The sequence below is a fragment of the Pseudopodoces humilis genome, chromosome 3, assembly GCF_049639895.1.
Source record: "Pseudopodoces humilis isolate 2021_Gansu_Grassland_sample_001 chromosome 3, ASM4963989v1, whole genome shotgun sequence".
Lineage (NCBI taxonomy): Eukaryota > Metazoa > Chordata > Aves > Passeriformes > Paridae > Pseudopodoces > Pseudopodoces humilis.
Genome location: NC_142202.1, coordinates 25,872,906 through 25,886,175, shown reverse-complemented (window position 1 = coordinate 25,886,175; position 13,270 = coordinate 25,872,906).

Below are 13,270 nucleotides of genomic sequence, written 5' to 3'. Positions count from 1 at the left end.
ACAGGCTGTGGTAGCTGTGTCATGGATGGAACAGGTCAACACCCATGGTTTTCAATGAGTAGGAAATTTTGATGTTTTGTGTTTGATCTTCTGAAAATAAGTGTGACAAGTAGATTAGTAAATAAACTTAGCAAGACTGAAAATTAATTATTATTTTTATTCCTATTAGTATTTTCATTTGACTACACCAAAAGATGCAATATTTTACGCAGCTCTAATTCTGATGATATGAGATTTCTTTTACAGAGTAATTGCTTTTTATTTATTTATGTTAGTAAAAAAACTAAAATGTCTTGCCTGAAAGGGGAAATATTTGGATTGGAATTGAACTTCTCTGCTGCTCTGTAGGCATGAGAATTGCCTCTATGGGGTAGGCTCTGCTGACAGATGGCATTCAATGCACTTGAAAGCCAGAGCTTTTCTAGAGAGCCCCTCTGAAAAAGGAGAAGCTGTTGTACAACAACTTGTCAGGTGAAGATCCACAAGTATTAAAGAATTGTATTTTCACTGTGTGTTAAGACTTTGCTTGACTATTGAAATGGTTTCTGAAATATTTAGGATTTTTCTAAAACAACTGTTTTGGAAAGATAACATTTTTTTCTTACAATTTGCAAAGGAAATATTCCAACATTCTGTTTGAATTATTTGCAGTTAAGTACAATAAGATAATGTACTGTTTTTAATAAACCCATAAAACATGTTACTAGTAAAGATGGATATCTCAGGAGTAAAACATAAAAATTGGCACATGTAAAGATCTGTCTCAGCTAATCAAGTGTAGCTTTAAACAATACATTTTGCTTCCTTAACTTTTCCACTATGGAAAGCAATTACTTTTTAATGTAAATGAGGATGCACTTGATATTGCTACCTCTGTCTAGTCAAGTGTGTTTGCCTTATGTTTCTGAAAATAACCCCACTTCAAAAATTCAGTAGTAATTTTTGAGAGCAGCTTAAAGCTCCACAGTATTTTCAGAGCACTTGCAATCAGTTCAGTGCAAACTAGGTTTACCTTTCAAGGATCATCTATTATAGCATTTATACATGATGTCATCATTACATCTGGTTTCTCCATGGTGTCAAGAAAAGAAGTCTCTCACTCTGGAAAGCCTTTGCCTTTTGGAGCTTTCAGATTCCCAGGAATTGTTTACCTTTCCACAGGGAATGGGTAAGTGAACAGCATCATGCCCTAGGAAGTTAGCATTCAACCTTCAGTCTTGTGCTGAGCTTCCTGGTCCAGCCTGTCCCATGCAAATACAGGAGATGGGATCTCACCAAATCCTCTGATGTGTTTGGATGTGTGCTTCAGAGGCAGGCTGGGGAACAGTGAGGAACCCACCACTTCATCTGGTAAGGTGGGAGCTGTCAGGGAGCAGAGGGCTGGGATGGGCAATACCTTGGAGATCTGCCTTCTTCTCCTCAGGTCCTCTCATTCTATATCTTTGTGCTTTTTTTTGCAATCTCCTGGGAAAATAGGTAGAGGGGAAGAAGGTTGATAAAACACCCCCTTAAAAACTCCCTGTATTTCATGCTGGTTTTATTGCTGTTGGGGGTTTTGACATGAGGGACGTGTCATTCTCTGTCTTTTTCTGCAGCCGATATGAACAAACCATTGACAAAATTTTTAAAAATATTATTATTGGCCTAATTTTATGAAGGATTATGTTGCTGTGGCATGCTTTCTTGTGTTCCCTCTGAAAGTTAGAAATAAATCAGTATTTTTGAGTGTTTTAGCTGGAAATCGAGCATAAGATACTGCCTGTGACATGAAAATTGTCCCTTTTGGGACTCCAGATACCTTTTCCTTTACTTAAATCTATAAGGATGGCAAAGCCTGGAGAGCCACTGATGTAGTTTCTGGTTTGGGAAAGGGGTGGCTGGAAGTTGTTTTTTTAGAATGGGGAAAGTGCTGTTTTCCCCCTAGCAGCTGAGTCCCTTAGTATATCCAACTGCAGCAGCCTACAAAGGGATTACAGAGGGGGAGGTACGGAAGCTGGGGCTCTGGTCTTCATTCCTTTGATTGAAACATACTCTGTTGCTTTCTGAAGTTGCTGAAGTTCAGCCTGGGCCTGACTCCATCTTCTTCCTTTTCTGATTCACTGATTTAATTCACACAGGCTTTTAGCTCCCCAACAAATGCCAGCTGATATTAATAAAAATCCCCCACTTTATTCAAGGGGACTTTGTGTCAGTCTCCTGAGATACATGGACTAAAATTATTCCTGATGCCTTTAGGAGAAAGCGTGTTGGATGGAAATATTTTCCCATCCCACCTGCCTAGCCTTAGCAACTTGATTCTCTGTGGTGCTCAAAAAAAAGAGCCTTTGGACATATCTTTTTGTCTCTGTTAGAAGCATTTTTGCCATTTTAGAGACATCGCTTTTTTTATATTGTGGTGGAACCCACAGAGAACTTCTGTCAAGTCATGTGTTATAATTTGTGTTTGATTATGAGCTGCAGCTTGTTTGAAAATGGAACCCAGTCTTACAATGCAGAAGTTTTCACTAAGCAATTGTCAAAACCCAAAGTTGTAGATAGATAATTTCACAGTAAGTAAACTTTCCTGAACATTCATTGTCAAGATAATACCATAGCATTATTTAAATGATACTGGCTGGACTGTAACATATTATCTGTAACATATTATAACATATCTCCTAAGATATTAATCACCAATACACCACAGAAAAAAAATCTGGCTTATTTTTGTGCTGTATCAACTAATTTAAACTGACTTTCTTAACACTGTTTGTTATTAAGGATTTCTAAATGATCAGTACCTGCTTTCTCATTCTTTGCATATATTTTTGAAACCATTTGACAAAAACCCGGAAGGTGTGTGCTCAGAGCCTCATTTTTGCATGTGATTGATGGTGAAATAACCCAGAATAGCAAGTTTCACTCTAGATTTTTTGGTAAAGCAAGGAAACTACAAAGACCAGGCTAATTTGCAGATCTGAGCACATAAACCTCCTTCACGCTGTACAAGTCTTACGTTATCCAAATCTCAACTGACATGCTTTTGATTTCTACCTGTAGGCTACCAACAGTTTCTTGGATAAAAAGTAGCAAGTCAGTTCTGTTCTAGTCACTTCCATGAAGCCAGAGGCATTTGTACCTGTGAATAGAGGGGAAAGACTGAACTAGAGATAAGAATCTGGGAATGGAGTCAACTGCACTGACAATGAATTTATAAGTTCTGTTGTGAGCCCAGTAATTACATTGGCTCATTACTCCCTTGTAAAATCTCAAAGAGCAGAACTCCCAAGCTCTGTCACTCTCATTCCCACATCTCTTCTGCATAAAGCAATAATCCTTTTACAAAACTGATTTTAGGAGGATGACCTTGCTCCTCCTCTTCCTGCTATCTGACATAGGCACGTGGGGTCTCTGTCTACTATAAACTGTGGGAAAATGCTCTTTTCAGACCTCAGCTGACATCTCTGGGGAGTGGGTTTCTATCCTCCTCCATATCTCCCTGACCTTCATTTTATTTGGGGATCACCAATAGACTCAGTGGGTGTCTAAGCTGTGCCCCTGGGTGATGGGTTCAGTAGAACTCTGTATGGCACAGCTGGAGCTCCCAACAAGAGCCCCTCAGAGCAGCCACCCATGGTTGCTGGCTCTGTGTTGAGTCTGCCCCTTTCTGGAGACAATCTCCAGCTGGGGCAGGAGGGAAGTGGAAGAACACTCCTTTGGCTTGGAATTATATTTTGTAATTTCTGGTCTCCAACTGCTCCTCAGCTCTCTTCCAGATGCAGGCCTCTGTCCCTTGTGCCCTGGCCTGTATGGAAGGATGATCTGGTGAGCGCAGCCACAATAGAGACTCTGAGCCCCAACCCAGCCACACACTGCCTCTTCCCAATGGGCTGATATGGCTTCCACTGATCTCAGCTACTGAGAGTTCTTGTTCTCTTTTAGCAGCAACAAAAAAAAAATGTAGAAAGCATTCACAAATTACCCATCTCTTGCCCATTATCATGCCTGTGTTTTTGCAAAGGACAAAGCCAAACCAAGGCTGTTGAAACTGCTCATTAGATCTGTCTCTGCCACGTTGTAAGGCAGCTGCAGTGTTCCTGGTGAAGTGATTAAGTGGTTTTTGGAGCTTGGTAATGTAATGCAGATACTTGGACCTCCAGGCTATTTGTTAAGTAGTCTTGGTCAGTGGTAACCAGAAGTTAGTGATTAACAGACATTATTGTCCACTTAAAACAAATAGGCAGTCACAGCTCCATTCCCAATAAGTCAGCTGTCTCATCTAAAAAGCTCACTTATCCAAGCAAGTAGTATTCTTGTGCCTCTCTTGGTAGAGCCTTAAGATAACTGGGACCATGTGTTATTTGTTTACTATTTTGGTTGTGCCATGGAGCAGTATTCGCCAGAAGTATATGTGAACTTAAAAAGACTGCACAGAATGGAGCTGAGTTATGTTTTCAAATGAATGCAACAAATCACATCCAAAATTCCTATTGTTTGGTTTTAGGGCCCATTTATTATTAGTTTTCACTAAGAAGCGTCCACAAGCAGCCTGAGGCAAGCAAAGCTGCTGAAATGGGGAATGGACTGTTGATCTGCCTTTCCAGGTTTGGCCCACACAAAGCTTTCAGGAGGTAAAGAAGGGATGAGTCCTAAACTGGGAAGAGGGATTTTATGGGACTGGTAGTAATGTGTGCTTGGATGTAGCACACCACAGTGGGAGGAGAGGATACAGAAGCAGGGGTGGGTTTGGTCTCAGCACAGGGACCACACCAGGGTTTTAGGCTAATGTAGGATTAGTGCTGGGAGTCAGCCCAAGAGGCTTGCTGTAGAAAAAGTGGTGGGTTTGTGATTTAGAGTGACCTTAAGGTCAGCCCTTGCTTTAAATGTGCTCCATGTCTTTCAGTACCTAAGTATTTTTTTAAAATCTGAGCACTATTAATTTCCTCACTGAGCTTGCTATGGAAAGGATTGGTAGGTGCTTGAGAGTTATCAAAAGTCCAGGGTCCAGGCTAGACTGACTTTATTCAAATGCAAGTCTTTCATCCACAGATAAAGTCCGCTGTGATCAGGGCTGATCTAGACTGACAGAGCAATGCTGAGCTTTACCCTTTATCCAGATAAACAGAGACTGGCAGGTCTAAAGCTGTGAGTGGAACTCTTTTTATAAATACAAAATTTATTCAAAAGTTTCAAAATGAAGAACATAATAAAATAAACGTTAACAATTTTATTCTGGGCGGTTAAGATGCCATTCTCTTTCAGTCAGCTATGTCTAGGATATTATGTCTGGTTGTAGGACCCACTCTGCCTGAAATATATTGAAATGCTAGCCAGAGCTCAGAAAACAGTGTTACAATTAATCACAAGGAGGAGAGAAAAGACAACTATAGACAGATAAATGCAAGTAATAAAAAAGGACAAACTTTATGGACAGAAGAAAAGGATTTAATCTGTGAGAATTGAAATTAAAAAGAAAGGATTTTAGGTTCAGCAGCCGAATATCACAGAAAGAACTTCAAGAACAAAAGTGTTGTAAGGAATAAAGGTGGATTCAAACAAAACTGCAGATTTTTGTAGCTCTTTCTCCTTTTTATTCATTGATTTGCATCAAACATCCAACACAGTAACAACAGTATCTTCTTACCTTGAAAGTCAGAGATGAAATAGGGGTGGATTTTCAAACTGTAAAACATTGAAGCCTGTCAAAAAGACTAGCTGAATGTGTCCTTATACAATCTGAATAGAATTTCATGGGCCTCTAATAAACTAACAGGAGCATAGGTACAAATCTGAGACAAGGTAAATCTTGCACTGGAAAACCACACATCAATGTGTTTCAACAGCAGACGAATACAAAATGTAGCAATCTGGATTCCAGGTGTTGGAAGCAAGATGAGAGAGGCGAGTGATTGGCTCTGTGTGTTTAGTCATTGGGGGATCTCTGTCTGTATTCACCAGAGATGGTCCTAGGGCTGAGATCACCCATCTAATTTCACTTGTCTTGGCATCGGTCTGGAAGGAAGTATGGTCCCTAATGGAAAGACCACTGCTTTATTTAGTAAGCTGTGTAATCCTCTTGTGTAACATGAGCAATAATATCACATTACATACACTGTAACTAACAAATTACTAAGATTGATATTTTAAATCCTCAGAGGGAATGACAATTTACTACCCCCCTGTAAAGCATTTGTATAATTCAAGCTACAATTCCTAGCACAGAAGCAGAAAATAACATCATTAAGCATTATCACAAACATTGTTTATATTTCTGCTGAGGTTATTCTGTTTTAACCTAGTTTTTCTTGTCACAATTTAGTCAAAGACCACTAATAAATGCAGAAAGTCTCTCAGAAAAACTGAAGTGTTAACTTGCTATACAGCTGCTAGGAAGAAAAAAAACTTTGTGATTTCCATTACATGATTTAATCTTAACATATACATATATTAAATGGGCAATAATGCCTCAGAACCTAGAAGAGTGATGAACAAAACCAAGTATATTTTCTGTTCTGTATTAAAAAGGGATGTGTCTCTGGCTCATAGGGTAGGGAGATGATTCAAGTTTTATATTTTTCCTATTTGTAGGATAGAAACTGATGTTACTACAACAGTGGTTGGGAAGATATGCTCAAGTAGGTGTTTGAATTTCCAGCTGGGCCCAAAATCAAGATCAAACCCAAATACACTGTGGGTAAGAGAATAAACATTAGCAGTGAGAACAAATCTTTTAAACAGAGATGTGTGCAAGTGTGTGGGCAGTTTCACAGCCCTTAGGCTGCCACAGCACAGTCCCTTAACTGTGTCACCTACCAGCAGTGTTTGCAATAAGAAAATGTGGGCTATTGAGTAGGAATCAACCCAAGCCATCACACAGCTGCCTCTGACTTCCTCAATTCCTTTCTTTCTTCTCACTTACAGGCAGCAAAGTAGATCTTTGTACATTTGGAGCCAAAACATCCCAGATCTGAGCACTGCAAAAATAGATTAGGGTGTTTGGATAGTTAAAGGTATACATGGCTTGATAGGACCACAGGGTGCCTTACCTGGAATGACCATTCTGTTTTGGACAAACCTACACTGAGGTTGCTGCCTATGCCCACTCCTTGTCCAGCAGCCCTGTTTCAGCCAAAGCAGGTGATAGGAATAACAACACTCACTATATTTCTGCAGGAGACAGTGGGTCTTTAGGATAAAAATGTACAAATTTAATTAAATATTTTCTTATGAAAAACAGTGACCCATCTTGATTTTTTTTCTCAGCAGTAGATTTGCAGGTACACTGGTAAGGATAAACTCAGGTGCTATTTAAATTAATATCAAAGTTTTATATTCTGTTTTTATAGTAGACTAAAACAGCTTAAATCGGTAATTTTTTCCATGGTTAAATTCTGTTTTTTTCATTTATGTCTGGCTATGGGACAGCTTCTCAGAACAGTTCAATAACAGCCCTCTAACAGGCCTGTATAGGAGAATTACCTATTTCAGAATAATGAATGCTGGAGAATAGAAATGCGGCTTTTGTTTCTGATCACTGAACTCAGGCTAATTAATTTACCTCTCTGTGTCTGGTTTCTTTCCCCATCTTTTTTTTTTTTAAATTTTCATTCTTTATGTTACGGAATTCTGTCTTGCTATGAATTAGTATGGCCCTCAGTGCAATAGTTTCTCACATCTAAGAATAATATGCAGCTAGGAGGAAATCCCAATGCTATTGCAGCCAAATTCTCAGTGGTATAGAAGTGGTATAGAAGTCTTCACCCTTATCCCCCTCCTCTTTTATTTTTAGCTGCTGTAAACAGCTCTCCTGTACCTACATCTCAGCATGGAGGCAGCAAGTGGTTTCTGTTTTTCTTGCAAGGCACAATATATTTTCTAATACCGTATTTGCTCTTCTAGAATTACTGAATTAGTCAACAGTTTGCAAATCTCAAGTGAGATATATTTAGTATGAAGAAAAAAAAAGAAGAAAGTATTCTTAATAGAATCGTGTAAAAGTTCAGGCAGAAAGTACTGACTTGACAAGTCAGATCCGTGTGAATGTACTGTCTAACACCATCCTAGCAACACTGTCACTGCTGTCACTGATAATATAATGAGGGACAAGATCTGGAGAGGTAAGTCGCACATTTCCTGGGTATTTCGGCTGAGGTAGTTTGTCGGCAGCTGTACGATCTTGTTAAACTGAGAAGCAAAATACAGTTGTTTTCAAAATTTATTGCCAGTGGTGGTGACAGATGCTTTTTGGAATGACACCCAGTGAGTTGTGAAACTTATATAGTCAAGTACTTGTTCACTTGTCCCTACTTCATGTGTTATGGGAATATGTTTACACTCAAGCTGTCTCAATTTTTAAATTTTTTTTTACCCATCTGGATGAGGTATTTTAAAGATGCAGCATTGCATGCATTGCAGAAGGCAGTAGTTGAAGTGGGCAGCTCTCCCTTGTTTTGTCTGGGAATTCTCCAAGGTTAGCTGTTTGTAGGGCACAGTTGATTTAGGTGTTGAATTTATTTTGTCAGATGCTGAAGAGGTAAGCATAATGAAGCTGGTATCTCCACCCTGAATCTTGAGACAGGCTGAAGTGATCATTTTAACCACACACAAGCTGAGGATGCAGATAGTTCTCCACAGTTTGGTATGTCTTCCACATTCTTTGTTGGTGGGACATCCACCTGTTCTGGCTGAAGTCTGTGCCCTGAGATGGTTCTGGCCACTCTCACACCTCTTGTGTAGACTGGAAAGCTGTTCTTATGTACACCTGGGGTTTGTGTGAAGGCACAGGCGGCTGTGGGGGGTGTCTGCAGTGGGTCAGCATCCCAATACTCCATCTTTCCGGTAGCATTGTCTCTGAATGCTGACAGAGGAAATGCTCTTCCTATCATGGTAATACTTCCCATTTTTCTACTCTGCACTAAGATTTATTACTTACTTAATTATTTATTTATTTATTACAATTATTGTATCTTACTCCTTAATGCGTTATGAGAAAACAGATTATTTTTCTTTAGACTGAAGAATTAGATCCTAAGGTGTCCCTTTACTGTAGACACATGCATGTTGCCTTTTCGCTTGTGCTCAGTATCATTTTATTATACCATGTTTCCTTTGAGGCTCTGAAAATGTCTTTGCAACTTTCCTTCTCTGGCTTTTCTCATTCTATATTGCTTCTCAGATTACATTAAAAAGAAAAAAATAACATTATAGGGCAGAGGTAAGTGGAGCTGTAGAGCAGGGAATGTCAGCACATGAAAAGGTGTGCTGTACTTCAGTGTACTTTGAGTTACTGTAATGACTCTCAGTACAGGGCTTTCTTTTCACTTGTGTGACTTGAATAAGGATTGAACTCAGGGACCATAGTACCACAAGGAAACCCCAAATTTAGGATAACAGAGGCTGCTTTTCCTGTAAATCTGAGATAACTCCTATTCCAAATCCCTTTTGAGCTGACAGAGATTAAAGATAGTCCAGGAGCCTAGTGGAACCTCAGACTTCTCTGTAGACTTCCAGATCTGGGAAAAACATCGAATCTCGTTTTTCCTTCTTTTTCTCTTCATCTGTAAAATGGAAATAGGATTTCACTACTTCAGATATGCACCGTAACGTATGCTAGTTTTTTTGAGAAGTTCAGATACTAGTAATAGAAAATTTGTAAAACCCTAAAACAGGCAGATGTTTGTGCCAAAGAATATTAGGAGAGAAATACATACAGACTTTAAAAAAGAAAGTGCCTTTTCATTGTAGAGATGACTAACAAAATGTTTGTCTAGAAAGGAGTTTATTTGGAATAGTTCAGAAAAAGTTAAAATGGAGAGGTCCTAAGAAATTAGGGAATGGACTAAATTGCTCCATTCCAGAAAAAAATTATTTTGTGTTAATGATACATGATCCAGTTAATCTCTGTCTGTCTTTCATCTCACACTTTCAGGAGGCCATTTTGTAAACTTAAATACCCCAAATAGTCCAGAAAGATGAAACTTCTGCAGGTGATTATTCCCCACTGAAGGGACATTTGTTTTGATTCTGGGTTTCTATTTTGCAGCTCTCCCTTGTGGCATCCTGTGCTACGGTCTCCTTTCCAGCAGTCTTTCAAGTTAATATTCAAACAGCTCTTGGAAACTTTTTATGTCAAAGTACAAAAAAATAAAAAAATAAAAAATAAAAAAACATAGCCCAAACCCAAAACCCAACCAAACCCAAAGACAACTGTCACAGCAGGATGCACTAAGGGACTACTGATGGGAAAACTGAGCCAATCAGCTTTTCCCTGATTCTGGATCCAGGGGAAGGAGTAGGATAGTGCTGGAAGGCAGTTTTATGGAGTGAGATGGGATGCTTCAGAAGAGCTCCAGCACACAGAACATTTCCTAACCTCCAGGGAGCATCCCCTGAGGTAACCTGGTGGTAGCTTTCTCCTCAAGCTTATTCCTCTGTATATCTTTTGACAGTTTGTTTCCCCCATTGACTCCCTTGCAGATGGATTTCAGCTCAGAAACTAAACTCAGGAATGGGTTGTTTCCTACTTTTTTTGTGTTGTTTTTTTTTTTTTTTCATTTCCACTCTGATATATGCATTTTTGATAACTGGACAGAAATGCAAGTCTAGGATTTCCCAGGTTTTGATACTATTTCGTGTGCCAGTTCTCTAGGAGAACTGGAAAGAGAAAACTTATCTGATTAACAAATGTAAAATCCAGGTACAAATAATACCCTAATTCAGGCATGGAATGTCCCTCTTGGAGTGTGCTGGGTTCTTATTTGTTCAGTACTTAGTGCCCAGTTTTGTGTGAATGGGCACAGTGTCTGTTTTGTTACAGAGCTTTCCTAAATGCAGATGTAGAAGATGTAGAAGGGGATACATTACCTCCGCTTGGAGCATCAGTGGCTCCAGCACTTTCAGTCTGCCAGGCTCCAGGGCAGGGCAAGATGGGAAGGGGTTGGATGTTTATCCTGGGAAGGGCAGGGCTGACAGAGTCATGCTCTCATGCTGTTTACTCCAGAATAATCCATAGTTTGCAGTGCAAGGTGCAGGTGAAGAGGTCTCTGTGCCCCTTCTGTTGTGGAGGATGTGTCCCTCTGGTTGGCACTTCTGCTGGTGGAGAGGAGATTGCATGACTAAAGTTAAATACAGACTTTAAAAGTAAACAAAAAAATAGGGTATTTCTCTTTATGGTAAACTTGGGAAAAAGTGAAAACAGGTGTTTAAGGAAATAATGTAAAACAAAGGAGTGCATTTAATTGTTAATTCTGTTAATGAAAGGCGATGCTATGGAACCTGACATGATAATGTTGACTGTCAAAGGAAGACATTATATGAAGTGTTGTGGCTGTATGAAATACCTTTATATTCGTTAATAGCATCTGTTTCCATACTTGGCTATACTTGGCAGGAGATGATCAAAGTCACGTGTAAAGCACTGACTGACTGGGATGTGAGGAGTACTCCACTTCCTGCTCCCACCCGGCACACACGAGGCACACTCATGTCGGTGGCTTGGGCGCAGGACTGTGGTGAGGAGAGATCATTATGTTAGACAGAGCCACTCTCCTCAGAGCAAACACTGTGTCTGCCACTAAGCTTTCTCTCTGTGCTGTGGTTTTCTCCATAGCAGCAGTGGTCTCTCTGTCTGCCATCCATCCCAGAGTGCTGCCGACTACGCACATCTTCCTGCTCCAGGCTCTTCAGCTGGGTGGACTACATGAGTGTACATCTGCAAGAAATTGTGGGTAGATATCTCAGACAGGGAAGAAAAGAGTGCTTAAATTGACAAATCAGTCCAAACCACTAAGGTTATAACTCCTTTTTTTCTTCTTCAAGCAGAACAGTAAAACAGACCTGTTATTGGCAGCTCATTAGTAGTGAGACAGAGGCAATATGTACCATGACATCAGAGTGCTGCTTGACCCACATCTATCATTTTGTTAGAGATCCTTATTTCTGGGCCTTTCCAAATGCCTATAAGACATGCAGAGTGTAGAATTCTGTGGCATAAATAAGATACAGATTTTCTACTTTTGATGTGTTTAGCACATTTTTGTTACTTCCTTTAATACTGCAGACCTTACATTCTTTGAGCATTAGGAGAACAAAAGGCTAACACGAGAAAAAAAAAAAAAAGAGAAAAAAAAGTATTCACTAAAAAGTATTATTCTGTTCAGCTATTTAGCATTTAAAATTTAGCCTCTTTCTTAAAGGAAGACAGAATGAATACCACAGCTGAGTAACTTCAGATATGAAAAGTTCCTTCATTAAATCAGTTGTTCTTTAATTCATAATAGAACTTAAATAAAGAATGACTTACAGGCAGCTGTTTCTAATATTGAGTCCCCACCACACATGAAAGGAACATTATTCTTACAGCAGCCTCTCTACCCTTGGGTGTTATCAGCCGAACATGTTTTGAACCCACCTAATGCATTTGAGGTAGCTTAGGTTTATTTTTCTTTCAATAAAATAAATGGTTTTGTAATTAAATTTCTGCACTGACTGTGCTTAATGGCTACACTGACAAGTGCTAATGTATGGGAAGAGAATGAGTTTGAAATGAAACATGCTGTTTTCCAGTCTGCAAGCAATTTTGCACTGGGCAATCAAAATCTTGTGCCAGTGAAACATTTTCATTAATCTGCTAACTTAGCGCACACTGCCCACTCAGCAGCACAAGGACACTTTTTTTAAAAAACAAAAATATCATGAAGTGAGCCGTTGTTTGAAACCATTTTGTGGTCTCTGGCAGCAGGGCCTGTGGAAATTCGCTGACTTTACACCATGAAATGTTGCAGCTGTCTCAAAAGGGACTGGCTGCTTCAATGTTTGAGTTCTTGGCAATAACTCAGCTTTCAAATCTGTCTCTTTTTTCCCCTTAGCTAAATTTATTTTTGAATAAATCTTCTCATAGAAAATTGAGAGCAGCTATTACATATTTGGACTTCATTTATGAAAACCACTTCAAGTCATCAAGAAGTGCATCAATCCAACTCTAATGTTTACAATACTTTCATGACTGGGAAACTAAACAATACTGTATTTCCCCCATTATTTTAATTTAGGTAGCACTGCATTTAAACACAAATGTGACTTTTTAATTTTTATTTTTTTTATTGCCAGACTTAAAAAAAAAATATAAAAAAAGAAGCAAAAACCCAACCCTGCAAAGATTTGCTTTTGTGTAACTTCCTGGAAGCTGCCTGCAGAATCTGGCCACTAGAGGGGTGGCTTTCCAACAGCAGTGCTTTGCAGTCAGCATCCCAGCGCTCTTTTGTCAGGGAAAAGGCTTAACTAAAAGCAAGGT